Below are 13,686 nucleotides of genomic sequence, written 5' to 3'. Positions count from 1 at the left end.
AGGGAACCACAGTGCCACCAACAGGTGATCCACGTTCTGTCACTTTTCTATACCATAACAGAGGAAACTGACCAACTGGATCAATCTGGGCCTGCTATAACTCTGGTTATATCAGAATCTGTGACTAAGACCACTGTATCATCTATATGGCTATAAAATGCAAATTGATTATCCAGTTTTGAAATACCTTTAGTCATTTCAGATTATCTGTTTTTATAATGACCTTTAGTGATATACTATTAATTATAATAATTTAAAACTGTAGCGTGCTTTCTATTTGTCAGTATATACTGTGTGTGAATTATTATAAACATATAACTCTTCCTATTTCTATTTCCATCTGAATAAAAGAAAGTGCAAAAAAGCCACTGGTGTTGATTTACTAAAACTGGAGAGTGCAAAATCTGGTGCAGCTGTGCATGGTGGCAAATGAGCTTCTAACTTCAGCTTGTTCAATTAAGCTTTGACAAAAAATTCTGGAAGCCATAAATGTGTGCATTAGGTCGTGCACCCCAAATCTCAAACACAAATGACTTTCTATGCGGCCTCAACTTCACGGGACAGTAAATGAATGGGAACACATATTAACACAGTTTACTATGCTTCAGGAATGAGTGAACACAGTGAATGAGTGTGTTTACTGTGTTCATTTAGAAAAGGAAGGCACCAGTAAATGTCATACTTACTAGCTCCTTCCCCCCTTTCCACCCTGAAACATCCCCTGCAGCAGCCAGGGGGAGAAGAGAGGAGAAAAGCCAGCAGCACTGCAGGGCGATGGGCTAACACAGGGGGAAGCTTGGGTAGTAGTGGGAATCTGCACCGCTTATAGTTATTAGGGTGTGCCCCCTGCACACGTCTATGCTGAAAGCTGATTGCTTTCCATGCACTCTTCAGTGTTAGTAAATCAGATGACTTGCTCCTCCCTAAGTATACCAAACCTCTCATTAGCTTGCTCCAGTAAAGGGCTTACAGTATATTAGTAACATAATTCATGGACAAACCACAAACATTATGTCCACATGGCTGTAGTCAATTTATCACAAACTGTCCTAAGCAAGTGTCAGCTATTGTTGGTCAACAAATCAATTCAATATTGTTGTTTATCCAGCTGATTAAATCCTCCACAAACCAATAGGTCACAATAAATACAATCTGCCTTAGATGGTGATTCGATTGCACTAAAAACTAAATAATTAATGTAACCTTAGAGTTTTCACAAAATGTGGGTGTAATAAACAATATAGCACTCCAAGTTTAATATCTATTTGAGAAAATAATCACTTGATCTTGCATGTATACTGATATAATGCATGCAACCTGTGCCATAGGCTATGGAGAAATGCAATACATTTCACCATCAGGTCAATAGAGCCAATACTGTATATTGCTATTTCTAAACTTCATAAAGCAACTAAATGAACCCCAGACCCAAGAGTTCAGTTTCACTGCATTGTGTCAAATAAGCCCAGGCTTCCGATTGTATTCGGAAATCATCAAAAAGTGAAATATGTTGGCAAAGTATACATGTTTTCTCTTACACAGCCTGTAGACTGAATACAGCTCTACACAGCTTGTACATTCTTAGTGTCATACACACTGACATAGATCGTTGGTTGGCATATTTTGACCAAGCTTGATGCCATCACAGTTTTGTGGATATAAGGGTCAATGCTTGAAAGATTTGTTCAACATCTGCCTGTGAACAGAACATCTCCTTCTGTGACCTGAAGTCCATCAGTCTGTTATTTGTGATAGCAGCTTATATGTGCACTTGCATGGCTTGTATAGTATATCAACAGTCTTTTGTACTACTGACACTGTCTAACCATCCACTGCCAATGTCCAATGTGCATTAAAAAATCTAACCCGGCTGTGGTAGGAATCAATGCTTCACCTGGAATGCTTAGAAAAAGGAATGTGTGCCAAAATGGGCCCCATCTCAAACATGCCATGCCTATCTGATGCATTCCATCCATGTTGGACATGCTGAAAGGGGCATTGCGTGCCACCACTAAAGCCTTATGAGAAAATATGGAGGCTCCAGCACATCTTGTGTGAAAGGATGAGAAAACCAAATGTTCTTTCATTCAAGGAACGCATGTTCCATGGAACGCAAAAAGGTAGTTTGAATCATGGCAAGACACATCGATTTGCACCCATGTTGTTTAACTGCTTGCCGACCGTATAGCATAGATATACGCTGGCAAGGCGACTTTGCTGCACCATGTCACATACCTGAATAAACACAGCAGATGTTGATCAGTGGGTGCCGGCCAATGGATTACCGCTGGCACCCGCTGATCATCCGGAATTTACACAGGACAGAGCCCTGCCTATGTAAACAAGGCAGAGCCCTGCCATGTCACCAGAGAAATTTTCTTTCTCCACAAGGCAGGGAATAAAATCCATTACTTGCCTTAGTAAAAGCACATCATACAGTACACTAAAACACTGGCTAGGCACACATTTAACACTATGATTACCCTAGATGTTTAACCCCTTCCCAGCCATATGGAACATTCCCCAGAAATGTAATTTCCTGCTTGTGTGATTGACTCACGGATTTTCGCACTGCACTAAGATACAAGTCAGGTTTTGGGAATTCTCTGCAAGAAAAATTTCATTTTTGGGGAGATACTTCAAAGGATTAATCACATCTAAATGTATTCTCATTAGAACCCTGCAAGTGTAGCAGCTAATCAATAATGAAAAAGTCACTCCTATTCACAAACTCTTGATGTCCTCATAATTTCAGGAGAAGTGCTATAAGAATAAATCCCTGTGGTGCAAGACTCCGGTTATTTGAATCGCAGGTTCCCTTTATCTCCTAAGACCAGTTAGAGATGCATGGAAGAAGATGGCCCCTACCTGCATATTTGGAGCGGTTCCCATCTGGCAAACGGTGTTTACCTACTACAATTCCATGCGTAACTGATATCCAAGCTTTCCCTGGGATGGTCCTTTTGTTTACAATTCCTGGGTCCATATCCAAAATCAAAAAAAGCATCATGAGACACTGCTTGTTGGCATCTCAAGTATATGGACATTTTTAATGCAGCCTAAAGCAGGTCAGAACGCGGTAAACTGCTGGTCAGATGCATCTGTCAATATACTTTGAATGAACTCAAAATGGAAGTCAAAACCAATCTGCAGTTGCCCACTACCACAAGCCCAAACCCCTTGGACACAGGTCCTTACAATTGTTCTTGGCTCTTACTTTTTGACTTACACTTATTTACACTATGGGGAGATTTACTAAAGCTGGATCATGCAAAATCTGGTGCAGTTCTGCACAGAAACCAATCAGCTTCCAGATTTTATTGTCAAAGCTTAATTGAACATGGCTGCCATGCACAGCTGCACCAGATCCAGGTTTAGTAAATCAAGGCAGCAAGGCACCAAAATAATTATCCACTTTGCCCAAGGCAACACAGCCACTATAGAGTTATATCCCTCATGCGCAGGAGTATGCTACTGTCTTTAGTAAATCAAGACCTGTGTATTTTGGGTGTAGTGTCTTACAGATTTGTCACGCTTATTTGTAAAGATTCATGTCAGTTGCAATTGTAGCCCTGCTCCCAGGGGAGTGGCTTAATGCGAGCATATCCTCTTCACTTCTTTCACCCTGAGCCTGCTCCAGCCCAACTGACACTATTGGTTCGGACATATTAAATGATTTAGACCACAAGTTTTGCAGTGAAATAACACGTTTACTGCTTTTGGATTTGAAATAAAAGGGTATACAAACAAAAACAGAAATAATGTAGCAATTGCCAATAATGTAGATCCTTAGCCCCCAACCAGAGATTTGAATAGGGTTCAGCACTCAGGATCTGGAACACAAGCCACACATATATAATGTAAGTACATACATATATATGCTTGAGGATTGTGTTCAGTAACAATGAAGACACATTTAGGTTTTAGTGGTTAGTGAGTGACTGCAAATTAAGGTTAACCACACTTATAAAATAACTGTAAAATGAACAGTATAACTGAATATCCGAGTGCACTCTGTGTACTTAACGGGGGCCCCCTTTATACTGAACTGCAACAGTCTCCTGGAGAGTGAGGCCTCACTAGTGTTCGTCAGCAAGGAATCCTAAGTCAATCCAAGGAAAGTAATTGTAATCCAAATAAAGGTAATTGGTAGTTATAATCTCCAAAGTAGTCAGTAATTGTAATCCACAAGGATGAATGCGACACTGGCCTGGTTGCTTCTCATCAGGCAGACAGCCTAGTACTGGAAAGGGCTTAAGGCCTAGTTCACCCACTTTGCACTAAGTGTAACGGCAGTGTCCAGTGGTAATACTATCAGTCAGTAGTATGGCCCTGCTATCCAAACAGTTCGGCAATCCTGCCCTGGCTCAGTCTAGGGGTGTGACAGATATAACTGTAGATGTAGATGCTGGATGTCTCTCACTCAATACCAGGAACTCCGCTCCCCACTGCAGCCAGGCCCAGCTCTGCTCAGCGACTCTCTCGGCCTGTCAGACGTCCTTCCGCTCAGTCACACTACCGAGGTTCCTCCGCATACACACCGCCTGCCTCAGCTCCGGTGTCCGCCACTAGGCTTCTGGCTACACCGCTGCGATACGCAGCAGCTCTTCCCCTTCTTTTCAGCATGCTGTCCTCGAGGCAAGAGAGCAAAAATGGATCCCGCCCCCCTTTATAAAGACACTCCCAGCAAGCTCCGCAGGTCACATTGCTCCCTGGGAGAAGAGTCTCTATACATAGCAGTCTATGGTCCTGGCTCCTCCCAGAACTATATCTCACATTATTCAAAGTCACTGTCTTTGCAGAACTTTAATAACAAATACAGTTTGAACAATACCAGCCGTGCGACCAGGTTACACAATTGTATACTTGACTCTGTACATAATATATCATGTATTACTATGTATTAAACTTGTGTTTTTTCTTTGTTTTCCACCAACAGTAACATTTTCACTTAGTTTCGATTTTTGCCATGTATGTTTTTTTCCAAAATAATATTTTTATCATGTGTACAGAGCCGGTACTACCACTAGGCAAACTAGGCGGCCGGCGCACTGCCACCTAGGGCGCAGCCATGGCCAGTGCCACATTCCTCTCCTGTCACCTCCTCATCTCCACTGGAGAGGGGGGCACTTTGTATATGAAGAGGTGTGCAGGGTTAAAGGGGGCAGTGTGTATATGAAGGGGGTGTAGGGTTACAGGGGGACGGTGTGTGCAGGAAGGGGGGGCAGTGTGTACAGGAAGGGGAGAGTGGGGTTAAAAGGGGGGGGGGCATTATGACAGGAAGGGGGGCAATGTGTACAGTTTTTTTTTTGGGGGGGGTGCAAGTAGCTGGTCATGCATAGGATGCAAAATAGTCTAGCACTAGCCCTGCATGTGTAGTGATTTTGCAACTCTAAGAGTTATACGGTTGGTAAACAAAGAGTGAGCTGTAAGGGATCAGCAAGCCATGTACATCATTTAAGATATTTATTTGCCAATATGTTCTTATGATAGCTCACAAATTGACAGGAAGCTTGGACAATAAGGTGATTATATTATTATTTTTCTGAAAAGTAAACAAAGAGTTCTAAGCTAGGTACTTGGCATCTAGTTGCCTAAAAATACAATAACGGGTGAATATAATGTTGATGTTGGCTGCCCAGGTATTGTTTTTTTGTTTTGTTTTATTCCTAATAATCTTTCTGTCAATTTGAATCTTCACCGCATTGTCCTCGTTGTCACCTTGAAGAATACCTAATCACATATTGGATGATGGAAGTCAGCAGCGCTCTGAGGTAAATTCAGTAGCAAACTGCAACTTGTCTATTTGCCTTTAGTAAAATATCATTGTTGGGTAGGCTTAAAGGGAAAGTCTAGATCTAACTAAGCTTAAAACTGCTCCCAGCCTCCTTCTAACTCCTAACTACCTTGTAGAACAGGGGTGCTCAACCTGTGGCCCACATGTGGCCCCCAGAGCCCTCAGATGTGGCACATGACTCCACATGTTCGAAGGGCATGGCCATGCTCTGGGACGGTGGGTCGGCAAACCCTAAATCGTGATTAACAGGTTGCTGACCAGCCATTCCAGAGCATCAGAGTGCATGGAGCCACCAGAGAAGGGAGCAGGAGCCGCATAAGCTAATGAAGCGCTGGCTCCTGTCCTAGGAAGAGTGATACCAAGAGCACTTCGCCTGTGACCTTTCTAGCAGCCTGCAGAGAGATGCCAGCAGAAGCTGGAAGAGAAAAAGGTCAGCGCACTAAACATCACATTCATCGCATTTTTGCACTTATAAGAAAAGGTTATTAGGCTGATTTCACACTGATCCGCAGCTGCAGCCCCAAGCACCTGTTGCTTTCCTGTGGGTTAGCTGCACTGAGCCATATACTTCTACGGTATCCTGCAGGTTTTGTTCACTTTCTGAAAGATGTAATAGAAGTCTATGGCTCAGTGCAGCTAACCCACAGGAAAGCAGCAGGTGCACTGTGCTGCACCCACGGTGTGGGAAAACCAGCACGCATCAGTGTGAAAGTAGCCTTATAGGGAGCTCAGGACAGTAAGGCCTTGTTTACATTTGCGGTTGGGGGGGGGGGGGGTAAAACCCCATAGTTCTTTGTGGCCTTCACCTGATTACTAAATCACTTAAGCAGGCCTCGCTCTTAAAACCCCATAGTTCTTTGTGCCTTCACCTGATTACCAAATCACTTAAGCAGGCCTTGCTCTTCAAATTGTGAGCACACCTGCTGTAGAAGGAAGATTCCTGTACTTATCAACTCTCAGGGCGCTCTGGTTCAGTCACATGATTGGTTTCCAGCAGCTGGCTTCAGGGGAGAGGAGGGATAGCCTACAAAGAATGCCTCATAGTAAGCCTATGAGTGATGTCACCGCTCAGGCATTCAATTTGCATTCTCTCCTCCCCCCTGAAGCTGGCCAATGGGGAGATCATGTGACCGGACCGCAGCATTTCTGAGAATAGGTAAGTACAGTGGGTATAGAGAAGAATCACGCAAAATAATTAAATTTTGTTGCTTTCTAGCCTGAAATGACGACACAGTTTTTGTTTTATCCAGCTGTATTTATTAGTGCAATTTATAACATCCAAGTGAAAGATATAACACAAACATTTCACAAAAAGAAAAAACAGTTGGAACCCCCCCCCCCCTTATGTCAGTGTTTTGTTGAACCCCCCCCCCCCTTATGTCAGTGTTTTGTTTAATGGAAAAGAAAATTATCAACCTACAGAGGGCTGAATTTAAAGACACCCCGAAAATCAAAGCGAAAAAATTATGCAGCAGCCTAGTCCATTTTGCTGAAATTTTATTGCAGCAACTCAAAATGGTACTCAGTAGTTTGTGTGGCCCCCACGTGCTTGTAAAACTGATTAACAACCTCCCTATGCTACTTAACTGACCAGATCAATATTCCAGGAGTTTATTTACTTGATGCTGTACTCTGATTAAAAAGAGTTCCTTTCATTTTTGAGCAGTGTATATTAAAATAATAATAACAAAAAAAATGCCAAAATCACCCTTGCCCTGCACACCTGCGCAAACGCATGCCCAGGGTTTGTACGTGTATGTAAACCGCGGTCACACCACACATGTGACATATCACCGTGAACATCAGAGTGAGAACAATAATTCTAGCACAAGAGCTCCTACTTAGCTCTAAATTGATAAACTGTAATGGCTTTTGAAACGCACGTATGGTGATTTTTGGGCACCATCGTTTTTGGCGATATCGCGAGCTTACGCAATTTTAAAACATGGAATGTTAGGTATCTATTTACTCAATGCAACCTCAATTTTTATATTTTAACCAAAAATGGGTATTATATGGTGTTGTTTTGCACTAAAATGTATTTTATTATACTTTTTCCGGAAAGTTTGTGTTTAATAATCAGATGCGCACATATCACGTAAAAACAATATTTTGCAACTATCGCCTTTTTTATTTAACAGGGTCTCTGCTTTCAGAAAGCATATAATGTTCTGGGGGTTTATGTACATTTTTTTGCCAAAAATTAGGATTTTTACATGTACGCTACAAAGAAAAAAAAATTGCTCTGAAGCCGAACTGGTTAAACGTACCTTGAAGATTCTGAGGCCACATGGAAAATTGTGTTATGGTCAGATGAGACTAAAACTGAATGATTTACCTACAGGTTTAGTGCAATATCCTGTTTGGAGAGGCCATTTCACATAACTCTCCCCCCTTCACCACCAAAAATGAGGACTGCACTACTGTATATTTTGCAGGAAACTTTCTTGGTTAGATTGTAAGGTGTTCTTCATGATTTATGATAAGCCACTGTAAATTCCACCACACTTATGCAACTTGGTCTCCCTACTGGTTGTCACCTCAATGACTCTTTAGGGAACGAGATGACAAGGAAGTCCTTCTATCTGCAGTAAACTATGATTATAGTCATCCAGAAACCTCTTTTTGGAGACAGCTTGAGAGACAGTCTGATGCTTGATTTAGTAACTTTACATGCAGTATATCAATGGCAAAACGTACATGAATTTTAAAGCGCTAATCTAATTGAATTTATTTATAGAGAATGCTTCTCTAAACTTTGTGTTGATGTCTATAGTCCTCAGTTGACAAGGACGACAAGAACAACTCTCTTTATATGTAATGCTGGTTGCACTCCAATATTTTTAAACAGCAGTTATAATTACAAAAACAGTGAAAATACTTGACCTATTGGTAATCTATAGAAAATATTGGAATCACCCCAACTCCCTTCATCACCATAGCACTACAGAGTTTAAATCTGACCAATTTGGCTCTGGTAGACATTCAACATAATATAAAATATAGCAACATCACTGTGATATTATTAAATAAAGCATAAACAGGTATAAAAGCATGATACAATTGATGATTAATATTTGTATCTGACTAAATTTGTTGTTCTGCTACCAGGATTAATACGTTTGGTTGGTAATTGCCTGTCTCTGTCTCCTTATTCTATATTTTTATTTGAATCCATTATGTGCAGCTCGATGCCTAGGTCAGGAACTATAGCTGGCTTGTATTTCTTCTGCCTATAGTAGTTCTCGTTCCCTTAAAGTGTTTGTTAACCCAAAAAAAAAACATGTTACACAGCACAGTGCTTGTGCTGTGCTATTTAAGCCCCTGTAACATCTGATACCTGGTTGATCGTGCCAGTTTCTGCCCTCCCTGTCAACTGACCACGGTATATCATGGCTGCTGAGCCCTAACACCGTGGTCAGTTTAGGTGCCTCCCTCATCCACAGCTCTCCTGTCCTCCTCTCTGCTCTCCTCCGTCTTCTCCCCCCTCCCCTCCCTGCCTGTCTGCTTTTGTGTCAGTGCCTGCCCCTCCCCTCCCCTTCTGCTACTAAAAATACTTTTATTGTCCTATATAATCCTCCTTGTTTCCTAATGACAGGTGCTCCTGCCTCTATGTTTTATAAAAAAAATGTCTTCTTTACTAGATTTCAGAGCATCTCATGGCGATCACGTAACCAGCCAACTCTCTCTCCTCTTCTCGTCCCAACTGACTTCAGAAGGGGAATCTTTTTTATAAAACACAGAGGCAGGAGCACATGTCACTAGGAAACAAGGAGGATTATATTAAGTTGTCAAAGTGGGTAAACAACCACTTCAAGGCAAGCAGGCTTTCCAGTACTTGGTTGCCTCCAGGTCTTAGAACACAATGCCATGGTTCCTGGCCAAATGGCATGGGGACAAGGAAGGATACCTGTAGTTCCAAGGTCAGCAGTAGACAATGACTGGAGTGTATCTTGAGCTTCAGCTTTTCATCTCTGTAAACAAGCTTTAATCAACACATCAGTTTTTGATTTCCTTGATAAACATATATTAAGGATCTTAGAGCTTCAGCTTCCCTAACTATCAGTGGGGTTGATTTACTAAAACTGGAGAGAGCAAAATCTGGTGCAGCTATTCATAGAAACCAATCAGCTCCCAGGTTTTGTTGTCAAAGCTTAATTGAACAAGCTGAAGTTAGAAGCTGATTGGCTACCATGCACAGCTGCACCAGATTCTGAGTGCTCCAGTTTTAGTAAATCAACCCCACTGGGATTTGAATTTGCATACTCTTGAAAATTTAGGCACATTGCATGTTTTTTTTACCAAATTTGTGGCCTTGCTTCTTCGTACCAAACCCACATGTACCAAACCCCCACATGTGCAGTGCGTACTGCTGAGTTGAGGAAGAGTGCATTGTGCAATTGGCTGTTTAGATCTACTTATTGCTATGCTGGGAATGAGCATCTAATGTTTGGCGCATAATGGGAATGATGATAATGGACTATTGGTAAGACATTAAAGGATAGGTTCATCTTTCTTAACATGTTACACCCATATTCATGGTGTAGGATGTTACCAATAGACCGGGGACACTCATTCTGATGGCCTAGAGGTCTCAAGGGATTCCCTTAATTTGCAGGGATTTCCTCTCCCTTCCCATTTTGGCTATGAGACAGGAAGTGAAGGGAAATCTTCCCAATGGGACACAGATGGCAAAAAAAAAATAAACGGACAGGGTTATAACTCTCCCCCTTACTCTATTCAAAATGAAAAAAGTGTTGCCTATAGCTCTACTTTAAAGTTGTCCCTCCCTTAAGCTGGATACACACTATACAACTTTTGTTGGTAGATTTCCTTTAGATTTACCTTCAACTATGTAGTGCAACTGCCTACCTGATTGCATACAAATTGAAAGTGTTTAGATTTGACCTCATATTATATGGTTTTGGTAAATCTAAAGGAAAAAAATCTAAAGACAATTGTATAGTGTGTATGGCCCATTACTCTATTCAAAATGAAAAAAAAAAAAAAGTGTTGCCTATAGTTTTTAGTATACTTAAAGTGATTGTAAACCTCAGACATGAATTATGAACAAATCACATTCTTCTAAACTGTGTCTCAATAGATATCACTTTTGTCTGCTACTTCGTTCCTCTGCTATCAGCATGTATCACTTCTGACAAGCTTTCCTGACACCACGAGAAAATTGGTGACAGGGGAGGGACCTCCAGCTCATTGAAAGCCTCAGCTCTATTCATGTGTGCTGTGTGGAGGGGGCGTGTCTCTTTCCTCCAATCACCTCTCATAGCTCGCCTTACAGAGCTCTGCAGAGTGTAACTTCAGCTCAGACAAGCTTTATAATTCAGCACTTGGAACAGATGTAGAGAAGAGCAGACTGTAGATAAACAGGTACAACTTGTGTAGGAAGATTTGCTGAATCTCTGTGTACCACCTAAGGCCAGTCATTGGGCAGATGTAAGGGTTTACAACCACTTTAAGCTGACTTCTAGGCAGACATAAGGCACGGTTAAATGCAGTTCTGTATTCATTTTCAGATGATTAAACTTATTTTGATTTAATTTGAATTTAATCTTTAAATGCAAACTGGGAGGAAGGTGTAGGAATGGGAGACAATCAGGTGTACTGTAATGCTCGTATGTTATAGGAGGTGTCACAGGGAGAGGAGCTCATCAGTTTGCTGCTTTTTTTCTTTCACTGTCCAGTCACAGGCTGGTAAGGCACAAGACCTGTAATTGTAACTTAAAGTGTTACTAAACCCACAAAAGTAAAATTAGTGTGTATATGCAGTGAAGCATGCTTGTTATACTCACTGTGGAGCCTAATGGGTTAATCCTCTGCATTGTGTATAAAGGCTGTGTGATCCTATCTTATTTGATCCTCTGCTTCTTTAAACTGACCCCAACTCATCTTGTGATAGAACAGAGAATTGGAGTCACTCTGCACATGCTCAGTTTGGTGTGTATTGCTAGACAGTTTTTCTTTGGAGAGTGCATGTGATCAGCACAGGGCCAATCAGCACTGTCCAGACAGAAGGTCAGGGGAGAATGAAAACTCCTCCTACAAGCTTTACTAGGAACTGATAGAAGTCACAAGAATGCTATATACTGCTGATGAAAAATGTACAGTATTTATCATTTTATATTTACTAAAACAAATGCATTTCCATGTTCTGTGTCCTATGGGAGACCAGATAGAGTGAATGCAGGGTCCTGGGTTTAGTAACACTTTAACTGCAGCAGAAAAAATCAGGTCTTCTGCCATGCTCGACAGGACTATGCTGTGTTGCAGAGCTACGTAAATCTCACAGATGAACATAAATACAAATTCTTACAGCAGGTAAAACAGCTTAAGTGCCGGTTCACACTAGGGCGACCTGTGAGGCGACCTGGTCGCCTCACAGGTCGCCGCAGGTCGCCTCCCATAGGGAAGCTGCGGACCCGTTCTAATAGGAGTGACACAAGTCGCTCCGACCTAGAAAAAGGGTCCGGAGCTTCTTTGGGGCGACCAGGAGGCGACCGCCAGAGACTTCAATGTTATGAAGTCCGTGGCGGCCGCTCCGAGGTCGTGGCGCGCTGCTCGCACCGCGACCTCGGAGGTCGCCACCTAAAGTAGCGTCGCGGTAGTGTGAACCGGCACTTAATGTATATATTTTATCTATGCATGCATGTAGCTGTTTGCTGGAGTTTATTTTATTCTCATGTCGGGCCTGTTGGGGGTTATTAAAATAATAATAGGTAAAAAGAAAAATGATTTTAAAAGCCATGTATTCATATTATGCATAAGAGATTCTGAACAGGATGGCGTCCATCTTGTTTTTAAGGTGAAACAAAGTTCATATATATACTTGTTAAACAAAATGTCTCTTACAGGCTTACAATAGGGTCCTATACTTTCAGCAGACATTTCTATTTTCTTTTGTCATAAATAAGCTTATACATTGACATCTCTATCAGATAACAGATGTTAAGGGGATGGTAGTGTCAGTCTGTCTATAAGTATTTAACAATAGACAATGGCTCAGTGTTTTTCATCAGACATATAAAATATAAATGTTAAAGGTACATTATTATATTTGAAAAGATATTAGCCATAATTATGTCATTATATTATGTAAGGCATATACATATATATATTTAGGAACATTATATCACATTTTGGGTTTATATTTTCATAGTAATAATCTTACTTAGAATTCTTTTTCTAATAAGTGTAAAGACATGTGTATCTCGTTACTAATTACCTCATTTCAGAGAAGTTTCTGTGTAGGTCTGGTGTAAGTTTTTATGACACTATAGATCTTCCTATCCTAGTCTGGATGTCTGACAGTTGTGTCACAAGTTAAATAAGTAATTGCTTTTCACTAGCCGACAGGTCAATAGGTCATCAGATAACAAATTGTTTTAATTATATTAAATACAAAATCTAATGAACGGTACAATACTGCCCTCTGGAGACGAAATACCAGGTGCAGTCTTGAGATAATTTGAGATATTCCAATATAAAAATATTATATTGTGTTAAATAATATAATTATTGAAATGGCATTACTTGCCAAGATGAATAATGGAAATACAGGTGGACATTTATGTATGTACTGGGAGTCTGGAGAAAGTTTTATGTTGTGTTATATGATTAATCTTACATATAGAGAAATCATCATTTAACTTTATTATCCAAGTATGGGGTTAATTATCAAAAGGGGTGTGTCTCTGACCTCACTAGTTTAGGTATAGAATATCCCGACCAATTGGGATAATGTTTCATCCCTCTGGGTTTTACTTATGGTAATTTTTATAGCTCTTTGTTCTTACCATATAAAAGACCAACCCAGATGAGAGAGAGACAAACACTTTACACTACTGACAACACACCTCACACTTACACCACAC

This window comes from Pelophylax lessonae (assembly GCF_965119305.1).
Source record: "Pelophylax lessonae genome assembly, chromosome: 3".
NCBI lineage: Eukaryota > Metazoa > Chordata > Amphibia > Anura > Ranidae > Pelophylax > Pelophylax lessonae.
The sequence above is the reverse complement of the archived record's forward strand: the minus strand, read 5'-3'. Positions refer to the sequence as shown.